Genomic DNA, 7,977 nt, shown 5'->3' on the forward strand with positions numbered 1-7,977 from the left:
TTTAAATAAGAATTTCAACATTATCTTGTCCATTTAAAATAATTGTATGAAAATGTGAAGAAATATGATCTTGTAAAAGCTGCAGTCTGACGCACCCAGGGAGTGAGCGACAAAGAGCAAAGCCGCTATTATTTAAAATTCATGGAGACCATGGCAAGATTGATCGCCAGAAATTCCTTCCCAAGACAGGGCAGGCAGGAGGCTGAGGCCTGGCCAGGGGCTCGGCCAAGACCCCAGACCCTGAAAGGGCCCAAGGGCATTCACTGCCTCGGCCTAAACAGACAGAACCTGGGCGCTTGCACGGCGTGGATCCCCATCAGGCCGGCCTTGGAGAAGAAGGACAGAACCAACATCTCTGGGGTCTGGGCAGGGTGGAGCCTCGTTTTGTAGGCGGGGGGCAGGTGGAGGCTGGCTTGTGAGGCAGGAAGCTCAGGCCAGGGCTGAGGACCGGAAGGGAGGGGACGTAACAACCCCCTGCTCAGGGCTTCAGCTGGAGTTTGAATCATCTACCATCTCGCTGTTGTAATCACTGCTCCCAAAGGGAAAAAGTAGCTGAGATCCCAGTATTTCCTTTCACCTGTGTCTGTACCTCCCAACTGGCCTCTGCAGTGCGGGGTCCTGGACTGAGCCGGGGACTTTGGGCTCGATTCCGCTCTTTTCTTTCTGTGTGATTGCATTCGTTTGTTATGGCTGCTCTTACAAAGCACCACAATTTAGTGGCTTAAAACAACACAACTTTATTATCTCACAGCTCTGCGGTTCAGAAGTCCAAAGTGAGTCTCATCAGGATAAAATCAAGGTGTCTTCGGGGCTGGATTTCTTCTGGACGCTCTGAGGGGAGCCTGTTTGCAGGCCTTTTCCAGCTCCTAGAAGCTGCTCATAGCCTCGCCTCACCGTTCCTTCCTCCATCTTCAAAGCCAGCAAAGAAGGCATGCGTCCTTCTCTGCCACTCTGCCTCTCCTGTCTCCCTCTTTCTCCTATAGGGACACGTGTCATCACAAGGATGACGCAGGACCCTGTCTCCAGCTCAAAATCCTTAATTTCATCACGTCTGCAAAGTCCCTCTTGCCGTGAAGGTAAAGATTCCCAGGTTTGGGGGATCAGCGTATGCACATCTTGGGGAGCCATGATTCTGCCCACAAGGTTACCTTGGACAAGTCTCTTGGCCTTTCTGGGCCTCAGATTCTTTATTCTAAGGTGGAGCTGTGACTAGCACCTTATGCCGTTTTTGTGAGGGTCCAAGGAGCTACAGCCATCAGTGTGTTTTGTAATCTGTTAAATTCCTTACAGAGAGAAGATCTTTTTGGTGCATTTAAAGAAACTCAGTTAAAAAGTCTTCTGTCGGAGGGGACACGCACAGATGGATTCTGCTGAATTGCATTTAACATTTTTTCCCTCCCTCAATCAGTGCGTGTTTGCAGGCAGCTCGTTTCCTGCCGGGTCCAAAACCTCAGCTTGGGAGTAAACTCGGAATTCTATGGGGTCCTATATGTTCACCTGCAGCCAGCACATTTCCACTCGTACCGTTTGCTTTTTGGTCCCCAGATGGAGCCCAGCACAGAGCTGGCCCCATGCATGTAGAAAGAAGGAAGCCATGAGACCAAGGCTCTGTGGTCGTGATTGGTGAAGCAAGCCCGGGACCCTGCCGATGGGAAGAAGAGGCCTGTGGTGTGTGGGCCAGCTCCGCTGTTTGTGGTTGACCTTGGGCAGGTCACTCATGGGCTGCACCTCCACTTCCCCGTTGGCCACATTATGGTGGGAGGTAGTGGTCCCCACCCCTGGCCACTCATTAGCAGCATCAACACTATGTTTGGCAGATGAAACCCCCGAGGCCTGAATTTCAACAGGTGCCAGGTTGATCTGGGTGCAGCCTATGGCTTGATAATCCCCAAAGTCCTGTCATCACCAGTTCCAGGAATCTCTATCTAGAACTTGACTCTAATGCACTCACGGATCGAGGGTTTCTCGAAGTGTACCTGGAGATGACCTGAGAGTCACTTTTGGAGGTGGGTAGGAATTTGTTAAAATACAGATTCCCGGGCACCCCCGCACATCTGAGCTGGAGCCTAGGCATCTGCATTTGAACCACAAGCTCCCCAGTGATCCCGCTGCCAAAATTGAGAACCACGGCTCTGAGTACAGGTCCACCTGCGGGAAAATGGGGCTCAGTGCCCTTCTGTCTGAAGCCCCTGCCTTCTCCCTAGCCCACCCAGGGCCTCTTTCTCAGCACTCTGAATTCAGCGTTGACTTTCACAACCCTTCGCAGCCTCAGTCTCCCTAAGGCCACGCATCCCGAAGGCCACGCATCCTCCCTAAGGCCACGCATCCAGGAAAGAAATCCCACTTTGGGAAAAGAGCTCTTGGGATAAGGAATTTCCCTATGGGAATGGACAGGAGAAGGGGCCCAGAGGCCGAGACCTCCTCAGCCACTCCCGCCCCCATATTTCCTCCCTGTAGGTGAGCCCACACCTGTCTCCAACTCGCCCTTGGCCGCCAGAGAGCGCCTCACCCCCTCCCCACTTTTCCCTTTAAACTCTGTCATTTGTACAGCCTATTAACCTTTAACTTTATGACTACCCAAAGATGAAATACTGGCAGCATTTAAGGCTGAGACTCGTCCAGCCCTACCTTCTTACTTTGCAACAGGGGTGAAGCACTTTCTCTTAAATCAGTCATTTTTAATATCAGTCACAGAGACGTTACCCACGGAGAGTATTTTAGGCTCCACGTAGCCAGCTGATTCATAATAAATGTGGCAGCGCTGGGTCCTACCTCCGCACTGCCCCTAGGGGCAGAAGGAGCTCTTCCCATTAGCTCCTGGGATAAAATACTCCGTATTAATAACACCACCACCAACGGAATACCTACCGTGGGCTGTATCGTACGCATGAGGCCAAAGCTTCATAAAGGCACTGCTGAAATATGCATATTTACTTTCATTTTCAGATGAGGAAACTGAGGCTCAGAGAGGTTAAGCAATTTGACTAAGGTTACCCTGCTATTGAGTGACTGTGCTGGGATCGGATCCTAGGTGTGTTTGATTCCAGACTCGGTGAGAATAAGACCAAATCATCTAAGTTTGTCTTTGCCAGCCTAGTCATACTAGAACTTTGAGTGACAGCTGCTGCCTCAGATTGCTTTGAGGGTGTACCAAGAGTGCACCAGCTTTAGCTAGGACAGGCCTCCTCAGAGGGGCAGTGGGGAGCCTCAGCCCCACGTGAGTCTGAGATCCAGCTCTGACACTCGCCTGACCAGCCATCCCGATTTGCTCGGGACTGCCCTGGTTTCAGCACTGAAAGTCTCAAGGTGACGGGGACACTTGGTCACCCTACTTACCAGTGACTTGCTGCCTCCGAGCCTTGGGCTCCTGGCTACGAAGTGGGGACAGAGCTTCCTGCCTCACGGTGGGGGGGTGGGGCGTGGTCCTCACACAGAGTGGTGTCTGGCAGCCTGGCCTTGACCCGAATAGGGTGTCATTAGGACCCCAAGGGAGATTGGTTCCCAGGGAAAGCGGGTAGCCAAAGGTAGATCTGAGGCTGGATGGGGCACCTGGGAACCAGCAGAGATCTGGTCTGAACTTGAACCTGTCCCGTCACCCTGCTTTATGGTTCTCTCTAGCACTGACCACCTTCCTGACATATTGCGGATTCACATAGTGTCTGTTTTATCGCCCTGACGAGCAGGTAAGCTCCAGGAGGTAGGGATTTTTGTGTTTGCTCCACTGCTGTACCCCTGGCACCTAGAACAGTGCCCGGCGCTTAAGTAGGCTCTCAGTGCCATTTTGTTGAATGAATACGTGAATGAATGAACAAATGAAGCAGGGACCTGGGGGCTCTCCACCGCTACGGAAGTACCAGATGCGGCCGACAAACACAAGGTGAGCTATAGAGGGACGGCCAAGGGTCACCTCATCCAGGAAGATCACTGCGATCCGTCTGCTGCTTTGTTGCTTCTGGAACCCACTATCCTTCAAGGCAACCTGGTGGCCTGGGTTCTTTGTGGCATTTCTCTCCCACAGAACACAAATCCGTGAAGCTGGATCTGGGCTGTGACCCTCTCTTGGATCTAAGCAAACTGCCTTCCATCTCTGGCATTTGGTGTGTGGCCAGTTGGGCCTTTTCTATCTGAAGCTATGACGCAGGGTCCTGGCATGAACCTCAGTATGTCTGCACCTGTGTGATAGAGGCTGTGAGAGACTCTGTCACATCTGGCCCCCGCACACCGCGCTGACCACCACGCCGCTGCCTGACCTCAGCAGTGAGCTGTAGCAAAGGCCCAGCTCAACAGAACTCAAAGCAAATTAGTGAGGGAGACACGGGCACCAGTCTAATTCATGCTCCGCACCTGTTAACATTTACGTAAGTTTCCCTCTTGCTTTGGTCCCATTGTATGGTTAGTATAAGGCCAGTCTGAAAGATAATATATTGTGACTGTTACTCATTTTCAAGCCAACTTATTGATTATTGAGTGCTGAAAGTGACAAATGGTGTCTGAGCGGGGCACGGTCAGCAGGTTCTATTAAAGAAATGATAGTCCTGCTCACGGATTGTTAAAAGGTTCAGTTTAGGTTCTTTATAGGTTTATAGCCATCACTGTTTAATGACCAAATGATGAGAAATACGAGCCATGGGGACAATTTTTTCTGTTGGAGTTTTCTGTTTTGAAGCAGTTAGCAAAATAAGATACTCCCTTTCTGTGGGGGAGTGGAGTGGCAGCAAAGGGGGTGCAGTGAGGCTTTATTTCTCCAGATTTAATACATTGTAATAATTAACGTTGCGGACATTTAACCAAGCCAGAGTATGATGAAGAGGAGAGTACTGCCACGCTGGGAGAGAAGCCACGAGAACTCCCCCACCCGGGGTTCCAGCTAGCGAGGATTCCTCTGGTTTCAGCTTCGGGTGTTAACATCTATTTGTCGTGGTGTTGGTGGTGGGGTTCTGGGGCTCGTGCTAGGGCGAGCCGTCAAACGACAGGCCTCCTGGAGACCGGTCTCTGCGAATGGCTAGAAAGGGCCTGGCGGGAAGAGGAGTCCCCAAGGCAGAGAAGGGACAGCAGATTCTGCACGTAAAGTAGATCGTCCGCAAAGGCAGAGGCCCCCAAAGCACGCCGAGGGAGGCAGGCTGTGACTGGACACTCTCCAAGGGGCTCCAGGAAGCTATTGTAGATGACTGGGCATCCTAGTGCCCGGAGGCTCAGCCTTGGCACTTTAGATGCTGAACCAAGGAGCGCAAGAAAAACCCCCACTGTGTGCTGGTGACTCGGGGGCTCCCATCAGCCCGCTGTTGTCTCAGACAGTCCCGGCTCTGCAGGGGAAAGAGTGGAGAGGCCAGTGCTGCCCTGGTTCTAACAGAAACACTCTCGGGAGGCGTGGGGGCAGCAGAGGAGGACCTGTAGCACATGCCTCAGATGTCAAGTCTTCGCAGGGGGCCTCTGTGTGCCAGGCCCTCCCTCCCTCTGCACTAGATAGTGCTCCGAAGAGGGTCCACCACAGGGCTCTCTCTCCTCTACGGACCCTGAGACTGGCTCCAAAGGACCAGTGCTAATGAAGAATGGAGTGTCCAGGCGGGGAGTATGCAGCGAAGTGGGGTAACAAGATTTGAAGATGTTCACTTCATCTTCATGAAGTGAACATCTTCATGGCAGAAGCTGAGAGCTGCTCACCAAAATCTGATTCTTCTTTTCCTGGGCATTAGCTGAACTACGTTTCCCAGACTCCTTTGCAGACATCTGGGGCCATGTTACCCCTTGATATCTGTGAATCCCAGGCCTTGCCCATGAAGACCCTCCCCCCCCACACACACTTGATCTTCAGTGTTCTCTATCTGTTGGCCGATGCTCACGCCCAGGGTGACTTCATAAGTCAAATAATGAAGTTGAGAGGGCCTCTGCCCTCTGCCCCAATGATGGCAGGGAAACAAAGCCATAACTATTGGCCACCAACCTGTACGGCCTCAAACTATTTCTATTTACATAAGTGAGAAATAAACTCCTTTGCTGGGGCCATGACTCATTTTGGGGTCTGTCAGCCTGTCTCAGGGGAGTATGCAGTCCAATTCTGTGGAGAACGCCTGTATGAGCTGCACTTCTTTCAGAAAGTCAAACCTCCTCTGGAGAAAAGATAATTGCAGATGGGGGTGGCCTAGGGCACAGAGGAGTCCAGGATAAAGGTCTCCACCACCCACCCCGCCCTCTCCCCATGTGGTCCTTGCTCTGGGATCTGCTTTTCTGTCCAGGTTGGCAAGAGCCAATCCCCATCCCTCCCCAGTTCCAACCGAAAATTAAAGACTTGTGATTGGCCTAGCCTGGATCATGTGGCCATTCCTGAACCAATCATAGTGGCCAAGTAGATAAGGTCTTCTAACTGGTCAGCCACATACCCGTGGCAGTAGACAGAGGGGAGGGGACCCCAGGAGGACACAGTCTGAGCAGCCAAAAACAATGGCCACCACACAACAGAATTTTCTCTTGTTCACTGATTTATTCTCATCCTCAGACATCTGTTGAAGTAGAGAGGATGGTTCGCAAACAGGAACCATTTGACTTTCCCTCCTGCAGTGGCGTACCTTACCCCATGAGAAGGAGGCCTGTGCTGAGGTCCTTAGCTGTGCAACCTTGGACAAAGCCCTCAACCTCTCTGTTTCCCCATCAACTTGTTCAGTGGGGCTAATCACATCACTTGAGGAAGTTATAAGGATCAAATTAGCTATATGGAAGAGCGTGGCATGAGGAAAGAGATGGGCAAGGGAGGAAGGGTATCATTTCCATGCCTCCCCCACCCCCCCAAGGCCCTCCTCCAGGGGCTGCATTGCCAGCTACCCCCTCCCTGAGAGGAGCTACCATCCCCCTCTCCCAGGACTCCACGACTTTTGACAGCGGGTCAGATTTCCTACTGCTCCAGCGTGGCAATGCCCTTAGCATTGGGACTCCAGCCTTACACTCTGAATATGCCACTTTCTCCCTAACTGAAAAGAAATGATTTTTCATAGGGACAAAATGACTTGTTGGAAGTGGTTTGGGCTTTGGAGGAGGTCTGGAATTAGAATCCTAGGTCTGCCCCTTCTCAGCTCTGTGCCCTTTAGTCAATTGTTCACATTCTCTGAGCCCCCATTTCCTGAACAGTAAAATGGGCACAATAATTCCTACCTCCCAGGGCAGTTGTGAGAATTAAGTGAAATGTGAAAACTCCTGTTACTTTGCCTACAGAAGTGGGTGCTCACCAAACAGGTTTCTTTCTGTCAAAAGTGTAAATAACGTAAATAGAACAGGCAGGCTCACTTGTTTGTATTTTGATTACACTTACTCCAAAATCCTTTTCCCAAACTATTTCCCAAAACGAAGAGTCAACATCAGCAATTCCTACTTCAGTGTGAAACTTGGCCATTTTCTCTACTGTCACCTAAAAATGCCAACATTCCAGGGAGGGCCTCAGCCCTTTTCCCAATTGTATTAGTTTCCCACAGCTGCCATAACGAATTCCCACAAACTGGGGTGGTTAAAACAATTTATTCTCTCCCAGTTCACAAGGTCAGAAGTCTGGAGTCAAGGCGTCGGCAGGGTCTGCTCCTTCTGGAGGCTCCAGGGGAGAATCTGTTCCTTGCCTCTTTCCCGGCTCCTGGTGGCTGCCGGCAACCCTTCATTCCCTGGCTTACAGTTGCATCTCTCCGATCTGACTCCACGGTCACATGGCCTTCTTTCCTACGTGTCTACATGTCCTCTCCTCTTCTTAACAACACGAGTCATTGGATTTAGGGCCCACCCTCATCCAGTATGACCTCATCTTAACCGAGCGCACCTGCAAAGGCGCTATTTGCAAATAAGGTCCCATTCTGAGGTTCCAGTGGATGTGAATTTTGAGAGACTATTCAACCACTATCCTAGGTGGGAGAGGAAGGGATCAAAAAGTAGGTCCCAAAGGACAGAGGTGAAAATTCTGAGTGGGGCAGGCAAACTTTGCTGACTGCACCGTTTTTCTCGCAT

This window comes from Stenella coeruleoalba (genome assembly GCF_951394435.1).
Source record: "Stenella coeruleoalba genome assembly, chromosome: 16".
Lineage (NCBI taxonomy): Eukaryota > Metazoa > Chordata > Mammalia > Artiodactyla > Delphinidae > Stenella > Stenella coeruleoalba.